Source organism: Hordeum vulgare, chromosome 5H (assembly GCF_904849725.1).
Source record: "Hordeum vulgare subsp. vulgare chromosome 5H, MorexV3_pseudomolecules_assembly, whole genome shotgun sequence".
NCBI classification, from domain to species: Eukaryota; Viridiplantae; Streptophyta; class Magnoliopsida; order Poales; family Poaceae; genus Hordeum; species Hordeum vulgare.
This window is the reverse complement of record NC_058522.1, coordinates 34,561,128-34,575,148: the sequence shown is the minus strand read 5'-3', so window position 1 is coordinate 34,575,148 and position 14,021 is coordinate 34,561,128. Positions and strand designations below refer to the sequence as shown.

Below are 14,021 nucleotides of genomic sequence, written 5' to 3'. Positions count from 1 at the left end.
GGACCTGTAGGTCTGAAGTAAACTACTCACGAGTCATTGGAGGGGCGATGATGTTGATGTTGAAGCCCTCCGGCTCCAAAGTTCCCTCCGGCAGGGCACCGGGAAGGGTCTCCTGAGGAGATATCGCGGAAACGGAAGCTTGCGGCGATCGAAAAGTATTTTCGAAGATCCCCTGATTTTTTGTTGTATTTTAGGGAATATATAGGCGAAGGATCTAGGTCTGGGGGCGCCAGGGAGGCCACAAGCCTGCCCACCGCCGCCCCCTGGTGGCGGATGGGGGGCTTGTGGGCTCCCTGTAGCCCTCCTGGCTTGGCCCACAAGCCCCCTGATCTTCTTCTGTTCGGGAAAAAATCATTTCGGGGATTTTATTCCGTTTGGACTCCGTTCCAAAATCAGATATGAAAAGAGCCAAAAACACAGAAAAACTGGAACTCGCACTTGGCACTGAATTAATAAGTTAGTCCCAAAAAAGATATAAAAGGTACATAAAACATCCAAAGATGACAAGATAACAGCATGAAACCATCAAAACTTATAGATACGTTTGAGACGTATCAGTTGCCGGCGGGCAGTCGCGCGCGCGCCGTTTTGGCCGCCCGCCCATGGTCACCCTTGGTGCATCAGGGGCCGCGTCTGGCGCTTCTAGGATCAGTTCCTGCACGTCAGGCGCTGCCTCGGCCCTGGGAGAGTCAAGGATCGTCTCCAGGTCCAACGACGCAGATGCGTCCGGCTCGGAGGGCTGGGCCTCCTCAGCCCTCGGGGCGCGCCTCGGAGCCGCCTCACTAGCTGGCTCCTTCGCGCAAGCATGCACGGAGGGGTCATGTCTAGCCTTCGTGCGCTTCTCCATCGGCTTCTCGGCCCGGCTGGGGCGAGACTGGCCCTCGGCCGTCCTCTCCGCGGCCATGTCCCACCGGCGCTTGGACTGCTCCTCAAGCTCCCGCTGGGCAGCATCGGCTGCTGTCCAGCCGGCTCGCTCGGCCGTGGAGGCGGTGTCTTCCTCCACGTCCTCCGCTTCCCTGCCGAGCGACATTCTTAAGGAACAAGGCTTCCTACAAGACAAATCAACAAGAGGGGGAGGAACCCTTACCCCGCGACCATGGGCACCTGCTTCCTGCCGGCACCACGGTGCTTCTTGGCACTGCCTTCCCGTGCTCCGGCTGGAGGACCCGGCGCCGGGCGCTTAGGAGCCGACCTGGAAGCTGTGGCACCCTTGCCCTTCTTCTCGGCCGCCTTGTTAGCTACGGTCGCCCCGGTCCTTTGATGCCGACCTTGCGTCAGCGGCGGGATGGTGACCTCCTCCACTCCGTTGGAGTCTTCCTCGAACGCTGCATCAGGTAGGAATGAGGAAGTCTCGTTGTCATCCGTCCAGTGTGCGACGGAGGGCCACGGATACTCACCAGACGGCTCCGTCCATTCCGACTCCAGCATGTTCTCCGAGCCTGCGGAGGAGTCCGAGAAGGACTCGATCATGCCCTCGTCCTCGATCTCTGAGGCGTCGGACGCCATCACGTCGGGACTAGGCGGGCGCAGGGAAGCTTGCAGACTGTTGAACATCTGCGCAGAAGATTTGACAACCGGCTCAACAAGACGGCCCGTCGCGAGACAAACAGCCCAGAACAGAACATAAGAGAACGCTTACCATCCGAGGCGGACGGGGCCTGCTGAAGGGGGTCATCCCCCACGACCAGTTCCCGCTGTCGTCCATGCGGGTGGTGGAAATCAGGTTCACCCCTCGCGCCACGGCGCTGGGGGTGAATCTCTTGGTAGATGTCCTGCAGGGGTCATGCCGGCCGCTCATCTGGCAGACCATATGTGGCCGCCTCTGTAGCGGCAAGATCCTGCGGGTCACCGTGGTGGTGAGCAGGTTGCGGCCAAGGAGGCCGCCTTTCTCCAAGAAATCGAGGTAGGCGCCGATCTGCGCCACCTCGAGAATCGGTTTGGGGACTTCGCCGCCTAGTTCAATTTCGTCGGACGATTGATGTTGAACGGGGGCATGTTGAGGGCGTCCTGGGCAAGGTCGGCGTTCTTCACGTAGAAGAAACCTTTTTGCCACTACTTGATGGACTCTTGTACAGCCAGCTGGGGGAAGCCGGACTTCGAACGATGATGCTCCAGTGCGGATCCGCACGGCATCATCGGTCGCGGTCCGGGGAGCTTCTCCAGCTCGGCCTTCTCCATCGCGATGGACTGCTGCTTGAAGAAGAACAAGCTCCGCCAGATATCGAGGCGGGGCTCGATCCCGAGGAAACCCTCACACAAGACCACGAAGGCTCACAGCTGCAATATGGCGTTCGGCGCCAGGTGATGCGGTTCCAGGCCGAAGAAGTGGAGCCACTCGGAGAATAAGGAGCTCGCTGGAAGCCCGAAGCACCGGTAGAAATGCTCATTGAAGAGAACGACCTCTCTCATGGAAGGTGTTGGAGTGGTCTCTACGCCAGGGCTTCGCACCAGCAACTGGGAGGCCGGGGGCAGGAGCCGGTGATGGCGGAACGCCTCGATACGGCCTCCGCAGATCTTGTTGCCCAGCCAGTCTCCCTGCGATGAGGACATCTTCGAAGAGGAGCCGCCGGCCATGGCTACGGGCGGCGAAAGCTCGGAAGGGCTGGTGGCTCGACGGCGACGAAGGCGATGAAGACGAAGAAGACGGGATCTTTCTCTCTAGTCTTAGGGAGGAAGAGGGCGTCGATGCGGGGAGAGAGGGGGGGGGGCGAATGGCCTCCTCGGAACCCCCACATCCTATTTAAACCGCACAAAGCGTCGTGGGGAGGGGATCCGGTTCGCACGAAACCCCACTGACCCCGTGTATTACGGATGGTAGAGCTTCCCTAAGCCCAACCGTCGTGGAGTAACTCCGCAGAGGATCTCTCGCGCGGAGGCCGAGGGGGCGTCATGGCGGGACCCAGGGCCCAGGCCCGGTCCCGTCACCATTAATCACCATCATTACACCAGGCGGGGCCTGGCACGTGGCGCATTCTGTGCGACCTACGACGAAGCTAGGCGTCGCTTCGAAGCCAGCCGGTTTCGGAGTTGGCATCCCCTGCCGCGGATGGCGACAGAAATACCAATACGTAATATCAAGCCGGCGAGGCCGCCCATCCGCAAACGGCGAGCCTCTCCAGCTTCGGGGACTACTATCGGGGGGATAACCCCGGGGTAGGGTCATCGAGCCTGCTCCTCCATTTCCTGCCCAAAGGATATGACCAAGTACAATTTCCCGAGGCCCATGTCTTCTGGCCGGCTGGGTTGCGCCTGCCGACTGGAGGACGAGGGGGCCATCTCTCTGGCCAGCCAGGCAACCCCTACCGGCTAGAGACGAGACTGCTACCTCTTCCTGGCCGTCTTGGCCAAGCCAGCCGGCTAGTAACGAGGCGGCCGTGCCCAAGCCGGCTAGCCAAGCAGGCTAGCCGGACGGGGATCTCAAGTCACATCAGATCGTAGGTCATGACGAGACCTTACGATTAAAGGTGGCTACGCATCAGCAAAGGTACTGGATCGGAGTGCCCGGCAGGTACGAGCATCAGCAGCCACGCCGCTCACCTATCCCGGCTCTGATCCATCACCTAGCATAGTGTCGGACCGTCAAACTCCCACTCCATTACTGCACTCGACGTGGGGAACAGTGGAGGCGGTCATATTATCTGCCCATGATGAATCTCGCTGGACGACGATTGACGTACAGCGTGTGCTCGGCGTCAACCTTATGCGAGAGCTTCATTGGCCAGCCGGCGGGTCCCACTGCCAGACAAGACCATGCAGCTGGCGGGCCCCTCAATCGACAAGACAAGACCCTCCTGGCACCCATTGCCAGCCAGCGAGGCTGCCAGCCGGGTCCCACTCTTGTACCCTTTATCCATATTGTAGGCCGGCGGGTTCGTCTATAAACCCCCCCCCCCCCGATCACCCTCCATGCAGAGGGTCGGTCGAACAACACTTCACACCCACCAACCACATAGAGAGAGGCAGAGACGAGCCGGATGCTCCCCTCTTCCTCCTCCTAACACAGCCCCAGGAGCAACCTTGTAATCCATCCATATACATCAAACACTCCGGCGGGACTAGGGGTCTTATCTCTACGGAGAGCCCCCAACCTGGGTACATCGTGCATTCCATGCTTGTACCAACCTCGTTCCCAGCGCCCTCCTTTGTCCCTTCGGTTTTCACCGACTTTTGCCTACCTATGGCATATGTTGTGAGTATTCACTGACATAATTGGATTGTGTTTATCGCAATAACGGTTATTCATTTAAAGAGAATAATGGTTACTCTGTTTATTTGAATAATAACTTCAAAGGTCTTGCACCTAAATGAATGGTTTTTGAATCTCGATCATAGTGATACACATTTTCATAATATTGATGCCGAAAGATATAAAGTAGTAATGATAGTACCACCTACTTGTGTCATTGCCATTTGAGTCATATTGGTATAAAACGGATGAAGAAGCTCCATGGTGATGGAGCTTTGGACTGACACGTTTTTGAAAAGTTTGGGACATGCGAACCATGTCTATTAGTATAAACACATGAAGAAACTCCATGCAGATGGATCGTTTGTACTCATTTGATTTTGACTCAGTTGAGACATGCAAATCACACCACATGGGCAAGATGGCTGAAGTCCTCGTTTTCCTGTGAGATGGAACAAGAAAGTATACATTTTGATGTGTGTAGTCTAAGGAGTGTTGAGGCATGCAGTCGATATAGTTATGTTCTTACTTCACAGATGATTTGAGTAGATACTAGTATATTTACTTGATGAAACACACGTCTAAATTATTGAAAGGTTCAAGTAATTTGAGAGTGAAGTTGAAGATCATCGTGACAAGAGGATAAAATGTCTACGATATGATCATAGAGATGAATATCTGAGTTGCGAGTTTGTTACACAATTAAGACATTGTGGAAATTGTTTCACAACTAATGCCACCTGGAACACCATAGGATGATGGTGTGTCCGAACGTCATAGCCGTGCCCTATTGGATGTGGTGCATGTAGGGAACGTCACTTGGGAAACAAAAAATTTCCTATGCGCACGAAGACCTATCATGGTGATGTCCATCTACGAGAGGAGATTTGGATCTACGTACCCTTGTACATCGCAGAGCCAGAAGCGTTAAGAAACGCGGTTGATGTATGATACGTCCATTTTGCATCATGTTTTCATGTTGATATTTATCGCTTCTTGGGCTGTTCTTTCACTTCACGGTACAATACTTATGCCTTTTCTCTCTTATTTTGCAAGGTTTACATGAAGAGGGAGAATGCCGGCAGCTGGAATTCTGGCCTGAAAGTGGAGCAAGTTTGAGATACCTATTCTGCGCAACTCCAAACATTGTGAAAATCAACAAGGATTTTTTTCGGGAATAATAAAAAATACTGGGCCGAAGAAGCGCCGGAGGGGCGCCAGCAGGTGGCCACAAGCCTGCTAGGCGCGACCACCCCACCTGGCCGCGCCTAGGGGGCTTGTGGGCACCCAGCTCGCCCTCTAGCTCCCCCCTTTTTCTATAAGAAGGGTTTCGTCCGAAAAAAAATCAGGAGGAGGCTTTTTCCTGGATTCGCCGCCGCCACGAGGCGGAACTTGAGCAGAACCAATCTAGAGCTCCGGCAGGACGATCCTGTCGGGGAAACTTCCCTCTCGGAGGGGGATATCGTCGCCATCGTCATCACCAACACTCCTCTCATCGGAGGGGACTCATCACCATTAGCATCTTCATCAGTACCATCTCATCTCCAAACCCTAGTTCATCACTTGTAACCAATCTCCGTCTCGCGACTCCGATTCATACTTGTAAGGTTGCTAGTAGTGTTAATTACTCTTTGTAGTTGTTGCTAGTTGGATTACTTGGTGGAAGAGTTTATGTTCAGATCCTTGATGCTACTCATTACCTCTCTTGTCATTAATATGATTATGCTTTGTGAGTAGTTACTTTTGTTCCTGAGGACATGGGATAAGTCATGCTATAAATAGTCACGTGAATTTGGTATTCGTTCGATATTTTGATGTGTTATATGATGTTTTTACTCTAGTGGTGTTATGTGAACATCGACTACATAAAACTTGACCATTATTTGGTCCTAGAGGAAGGCATTGTGAAGTAGTAAGTAGATGATGGTTTGCTACAGTGACAGAAGCTTAAACCCTAGTTTATGCGTTGCTTCGTAACGGGCTGATTTGGATCCACTAGTTTAATGTTATGGTTAGACTTTGTCTTAATTCTTCTTTCGTAGTTGCGGATGCTTGCGAGAGGGTTTAATCATAAGTGGGATGCTTGTCCAAGTAAGGGCAGTACCCAAGTGCCGGTCCACCCACATATCAAACTATCAAAGTAACGAACGCGAATCATATGAACATGATGAAAACTAGCATGACAGAAATTCCCGTGTGTCCTCGGGAGCGTTTTTCCTCCTATAAGACTTTGTCCAGGCTTGTCCCTTGCTACAAAAGGGATTGGCCCACTTTTCTGCACCGTTGCTACTTTTGTTACTTGTTGCTTGCTACGAATCATCTCACCACACAATCACTTGTTACCGATAATTTCAGTGCCTGCACATATTACCTTGCTGAAAACCAGTTGTCTGATCCTTCTGCTCCTCGTTGGGTTCGACACTCTTACTTGTCGAAAGGACTACGATTGATCCCCTATACTTGTGGGTCATCATGACTCTTTTCTGGCGCCGTTTACGGGGAGCGAAGCGCCTTTGGTAAGTGGAAATTGGTAAGGAAACATTCATATAGTGTGCTGAAATTATTGTCACTTGTCACTATGGAAACTAATCCTTTGAGGGACTTTTTCGGGGCATCTTCACCTCCAACGGAAGCACAAAGCACTACTAGGAAAAGGGCTATAGATGATATAGACACTAATGGCACACCAGACAAGTAGTGCGCCACTACTATATAGTAGTGGTGCACCATGTGCAGGTGTGCCATTAGTGTGATGGACAATAATGGCGCACCACACACTCGGTGCGCCACTACTATACACACACACACACACACACACACACACACACACATATATATATATATGTATATATATATATATTGCAAAACTACTAATGGCTCACCAGCAGCTGGTGCGCCATTACTAACCAGGGTTACTAATGGCGCATCTGTTGGTGGTGCACCACTACTATAATTATTTTTTTGCAAAACTACTAATGGCGCACCACAGCTGGTGCGCCATTAGTAACCAGGGTTACTAATGGCGCATCTGTTGGTGGTGCGCCACTACTATAATTTTTTTTTTTGCAAAACTACTAATGGCGCACCACAGAAGGTGCGCCATTACTAACCAGGGTTAATAATGTCGCATATGTAGGTGGTGCGCCATTAGTAACCTGGGACCAGCTAGATATTTTGGACATCCACCTACCACACTCACTTTCCCCACTTTGGGATGCCGCAGAGAAAGAATATTTCCCTATGAGAGCCGCACTGCTCACGACGGTGCACGACTATCTCGGTTACGGATATGTCGCGGGGCAGGTGGTCCACGGATTTTCTGGATGCGTCAGGTGCATGGATGACACAATGTATCGCCAGCTAGATAGAGATCCCGGGTCTTCAAAAACCGTGTTCATGGGACATCGAAGGTGGCTTCGCGACGATGACTCATGGAGAAAACGCAAGGATCTGTTCGATGGTGAAACCGAACCCGAAAGACGCCCCCTTATGTTGAGCGGCGAGGAAATATACGAGCTTTTGAAAAAGTGGAAAGAGTGCCCACCGCCGGGAAAGGCGCCAGAGCCGGGAAAGAAGCGAAAGGCGCCAGAGCCGCTGCTGAAGGTATGGAAAACGAGGTCTGTTTCTAGGACTTGCCATACTGGGAGATCCTCCATGTGCCTCACAGCCTTGATGTCATGCATATCACGAAGAACGTGTGCGAGAGTCTGCTTGGTACCCTGCTCAACATGCCTGAGAGGACCAAAGATTTACCGAAAGCAAGGGCAGACTTGAAATCAATGTGCATCAGGGAGGAGCTTCACGGTAATAATGATGATGATGATGATGATGATGAGGCGAAGCAGGACACGGAAAGTCATCGCAAAGGCAAAAAGGCCAAGAAGACCGGAAATGACTTCCCTCTCGCGTGCTTCACTCTAAGTGAGGAGGAGATCGATCAGTTTTTCACCTGCCTCGTAGGAGTAAATCTTCCTTACGGTTACGCGGGGAAGATAAGCAGATACCGAGACTCAGCGAAGCAGAAGTTCAGCGGGATGAAGTCTCACGACTGTCACGTGCTGATGACGCAGATACTTCCAGTTGCAATCCGTGGGATCATGGACGCGCATGTCCGTGAAACGCTATTTGGCCTATGCAACTTTTTCGACATCATCTCTCGGAAGTCAGTTGGTGTGAGGCAACTCAGAGGGCTACAGGAAGAGATCGTGGTGATACTATGCGAGCTTGAGATGTACTTCCCGCCCGCGTTCTTCGACGTTATGGTGCATCTGCTGGTCCATGTCATGGAGGATATCATCCAACTCGGGCCGATGTTCCTGCACAGCATGATGCCGTTCGAAATGATGAAGGTGTCATCAAAGTATACGTTCGCAACATGTCACGTCCAGAGGGAAGCATAGCCAGGGGCTTTCTGACCGAAGAGTGCATCTCCTACTGCACGAATTATCTAGGCATCGAGAACCCCGTTGGTTTGCCCGTCAACAGGCACCTCGGCAGGATCGCTGGATGGGGTCACTGTGAGGGTCGCCGCGAAATGCATGTTGACTTCGAGGGTCGACTCGCCGACTTTGAAAGAGCAAACCTAGTTGCGCTACAACACATAGACGTGGTCGATCCTTGGGTCATAGAGCACAAACCTTTATTGAGAAGACGTACAATGACCGAGGCCAACAGAGGACGTACGGAGATATAATCAAAGAGCACAACTCATGTTCACGCGTTGGTTCAAGAAGAAGCTTCTGTCGTACCCTTTACATGAGGATTCTTCCGCGGAAGTACAACTCATATTCGCCTTGTCACAGGGTGCCGAGCACAACCTGATGACGTATTAGGCGTACGATATCAACGGCTACACATTCTACACCGATGGAAAGGACATGAAGAGCGATGGTTATCAGAACTCCGGGGTAACGATGGAATCCTACACCGGTAACGACAAGGACAGATACCCCTCCATCTCGATCCCCCTCCATCTCGATCGCTATCCCCCCTCGCAAGATCCCCCTCACCGAGAGCACCCCCCGCACCCTCCCCCGCTCCACCGCCGCCACCGTCGGCACACTTACCACTAGAACACCTATTCACAAGATTCAACTCCTATTCATAGGCATCTACTTGCAAACATCAAAAAAGTTATACTAGGCACTAGATGTTGTTGTGACGGAAGATAAATCACCCCCATGGTGTGATGCACACCACAGCATCAACTTCTCAAACCAAGGTGCAACCAGCACAAGAAAAGAATGCATAGAAAAAAATAAACCAGCACAAGAAATAACCCCAAAAAGGGTGCTGAGGGGGATCGAACCCGCCACCTCCTGCTAGCACCAAAACCCACGCACCACTGCGCTACTACTTCGGACATTAACAAGGTAGAGAAGGCGCACTTCATGTACATGCGCCATTACTATATAAAAAACATTCTAATGGTGCACCGCTCGGGGTGCGCCATTCCTAACCTGGCTCCCTCGTGCGCCTCTACTCGATCTGCCCTCCCTCGCGCGCCCTCTTCCACCCCTTCCGCCACCCTCGTCCACGTAGCCCGCGGAGCTCTAGCGGCGCTAGGGTTTGCTCCAGCCCTGAAGCCACGCACACAACCGCCCCCTCCTCTCTTCTCCCGCGGCCTCCCCCTACTCCCTTTCCACCGCCCATCGCAATCGCCGCCGCGCCATAGCCTCCCGCAGAGAAGCTAGGTCAAACCATTTCGCCGCGGTGCTCCTGCTCTCCGCCTCCTATGCCGCCGCCGTCGACTTCGAATACTGCAGTGAGTGCTCCGAACTCTCCTTCCGACGCCAAACCATCCCTATTTTGACTTTTGAGATTCCGCAGATTGTGTGTGCGATGCGAGCTTCTATTGGTGTTTGGTTCCGCAGATAAGGGCCGCCACTATTCGGTGAAGGTGAGCGGCGTGGAGATCTCCCCTGACCCCGTCGTGCGCGGCAAGCCCGCCACCTTCAAGATCTCCGCCTCCACAGGTAAGATTTCATCGGATAGCGTGAACTCCTTGCGATTGTGCTTCTGAATTGCGACGCCGCGTGCTCATGGCTGCTGTCGGGCAACTTGAATCTAGATTTTTAGCAGAGTATTCCTCATTATTGACTTGTTGCTGGTAGTAGTGTACTCCAGAGTTTAGATCGGTGGCTCTGTGTGTACCCAGATCAAATGGATGCACTTTAGCTTGTTTTTTGATGTATCAGTTTTGTCGAGGAATCAAATTAGTGCCCTGCTAAAGGTTTCGCTGGCACTATCCATGTGTTATATGTGAATTATTCATGGGCGCCGTAACATTTCAAGTTTTCAACCATGAATTGGAGTTTTATCACGGACCTACTGTGGCGTGTGACAGTGTTAGAAACTTTCTTTAGGTGTTTCTGCAAGACTGCTTTGGAGTTTGGACAAGGCAGCTGGTACTGTCATTCTATTTGCACCTGGATGTTTATCGGCCTTACTTCCATCACTTCCCTCTGTTTGTCTATGCTTGTATTTGAGTTTGTCTTGGGTTTCCCGGGTCTCTTAAAAATGACTCAGTATCGGATAAGAATGAGGAGACTTCAACTCAAATTGAGGTGAGCACAACATAATAGTTCATGATCGTTATTTACCCCTGAATTCTGGCTGTGACCTGATAGTAGTAGATGTGGTCACGTTGATATATTTCTTTGAATGCTACTGTACATCATATATGATTGACGGAGGATGTAGTAATTGATTCATGTTCTATCTTATATGGGTGGCGTTGTTACATTTGCTTTTTTCTGGTTTGCCAAAATGGTAGATTGTAAAAAATTAAAATAAATTTGAGATTGTAACATAGGACATAGAATGTATAAAAGAAAATACATTTGAGATCCTAATAGAGGACATAAATTAGGGTCATCAGCAATGATCATGTGCCAAGGCTTATTATGCTATTAAAATTGCTACATGTTGAGCCCACAAAACTCACCGGTAGATCCTCTTTGTTAAGGCTTGCCATGTATAATGTTTTGTGTGACTCACTTTTGCTAGCGGCGTTTCTGATACAATATGGGTTTGTTTCTCGGTTTAACCTCAGTTAGGGGACAACCTTTCCAGTTGTGACGGCCGGCGCCAGCACATCACTTTAGTATTTCATTATGTGAATCTGGCCTAATCCAACATTATATTGTCAAATCCTTTGGTCCTCCCGAACACTACAATATAGAAAGGCCATGGTAAATGAAAAGACAACGTTACACTGGCTTCTATCTCTATGAGTTCAGTAGAAATATGGTCATTGATGCAATAAACTAGAAGAACAAGTCCACGTTCATCTATCATAGTTGTGAACCAAACACAAAGATGCACAAATGGTTAGTTAGGTTGTTCTACTTGTTCTATATCCATGCTGATAACCCTGATATTTGCTAATGGTATCATGTTACTTACTTCACGAGTGTAGATGGAGAGACCAGAGTTGGAAATTTCGCTCTTCGTGACATGGAGAGGTGGGATGAGCTGACCTTTGACTAAGTACGTTCATTCAATTTTCTGGTTACATTATAAGTCTTTTTTCATTATAATTTATTTAGTTTCGCCCACCTTGCTTTATTGCATTCTGTACACAAAACTGTTGTTGCTTCTAATCTTTGTCATTTGTCCAGTTTGGAGCAGATCAAGATTGTCATTGTGAATCTTCAAACTGCAGAAAATGGTTGGTAGTCTAAGTGGGTCAACTCATTTTCTCCATAATGGCAACTCAAGCGTCTCTTTTAGCTGTCTGAATGAAAAGTTGTCAGTACAATTTTTTACTTGTTGTCCTCAATTGTGGGTTCATACAACAGGTTAGAAGAGAAAAGATCACCCTCAAGATGAAGAAGCTCCAGGACCTGGTGCCAGGATGTAACAAGGTATCAAAATATTCTATCCAGAACGACAACATTTTTATGTGCAAGTGGCAGCCGTCACCATCTCTATAGTCTGTCTAATTCAAAGAAATTCCCATTTGTAGGTGATTGGCAAAGCCCTCGAGAAGCCCCGCGAGCGCCTCTGAGGTACCTACTATCCCACCAGCCTCGTTTCTGTGTTCCTCTTCCTCTTCTTACTAGATACGCGGATCTGCTCCCTAGTTTTAGGCCACCAGTCGCTACCTAGCTATCTAGCTATCTCCCAGGTAGAATTTCAGCTACTTCGTGCAGGACGACGAATTTGGAAAGCGTGTGTGGTAGGTAAGGTTATAGCTAGCTGTGTCGTTTGCTGCTCCGCTCTGGTCTGCCGAGATGTGCCGCATGTTCCTGCTGGATGCCTGTGCTTCGCTCTGGTCTGTGTTTGGTCATTACCTAGGAGAATATGTATCGGAGCCTCGCAACTTACTAACGCTTGGGAGCCTGTTTTGCGAACATTACTTGGCCGTACAAGTCAAACTACGTATTGGCAAATGGCATGCCAATTTTGTGCAAGCTTTTCGGCCAGAAAAACCGTAAGACACATGTTAAAACTAGTGGTTACTGGTTAACGACTCATCTGATTGTGGGTTGATAATTATCATTGTGTCGGCTATTAATAGTAATAACTCAAAAATGGTCTGAGTTTCTTCATCAGGAACCTCTTCGTGCTGACTCGTAATTCCCCCTTCTGTACCAATTGTGTTGCATCGTATATCTGCATGTTGTCTTGCTACTATGTGATTTGATTCCTAGCTATAAGCTCGAACTTGAGCAATGCTTGGATGGTTTAATCTCATTGCAACCTTATATCTCATTGCAGTGCTACGGATGGAGCAAGACACTCTCAAGTTCCTCCGTGACCCTGGGCAGATGCAGTTCGAGTTCCAGGGCCTTCCGACTTCGTACATGCGTCTTGCTGCGCACCGTCTGGCACAACATTATTTCCTGATATCGATCGCCTTGTCGGATAACAGCTTGCCTGATGGAACCAGTTCTCGGATGATTCTTCGTAAGACGTCTGCTGAATGCCGATTGCCTGCAGTCCACCTAACTGACATTCCAGTTAATTTGCCTCAAGAAGAGACCAGCGCTGTGGCCAGCAAAGTAGCTATTAAGCAAAGGCCTCAGAAGAATCACCATGGGGGCGCAGGCGCAGGTGCTAACTCTTCCAGAGGCAACCTTCAGAAAAGCGTTGAGGAGAGGAAATAGGAATACAACAGGGTACGTGCTCGCATATTTAACAACATCAGTGGTAGTAGTAGTCCGGTTGATGGAAGACCAGCTGATGAAGTTGTGTTGCCCAACACCCTACATAGGTCCACTTCCTTGGAGTTGAACCCAAACACCAGGTACGGTGAATTGGCTAAAGCTACCCTTGAAAGGAGTTTGACTAGCAATGCATCTAGCAGGAGAACAAATAATAGAAGCATGATTGACAAGGAGCCTCCAGTCAATAGAGGTAGGTAAGGCAATAGGGTGGCGATATTTTGAGACCGTGACTCTGATCGCAAGGATCCTGATTATGACAGAAGCTATGACAGGTTTGTTGCACATAACATGGCTTCTGTTTGTTGCTATCTGATCTGGGGTTTCCTGTGTCGTAATAAAGAGTACCTAATTTGTACCGTGCCTAGATTCAATTGATCTATCTCTGTTGTTTCAATTATCCTGATGACACTTCTCTCCGTAAACTACCAAAGCATGTGGCTAAGTTATATTGATCTGTCTTGATTGGTGATGATTAGAGAAAATGCATGTGAAACATGTAGATAATAGGTTGTCATGTCAGAATTTTTAAAACATAGAGAGAGAGAGAGAAGGGGGGTGTTCAGTTGTGAGAAATCACATCAAAACAATTCATGTGTATTTTGATGAAAGATGAAATGCAATCTTACTGTTTCAAAATATGCTTTTCTCTTTATGAAAGCTCT

At 49.7% G+C, this 14,021-nt stretch overlaps 1 pseudogene; it reads left to right on the top strand.

The window, feature by feature from the left end:
- The first annotated feature begins 1,703 nt into the window (after positions 1-1,703).
- LOC123396268 lies at positions 1,704-13,734 on the top strand (annotated as a pseudogene).
- Positions 13,735-14,021: the final 287 nt, after the last annotated feature.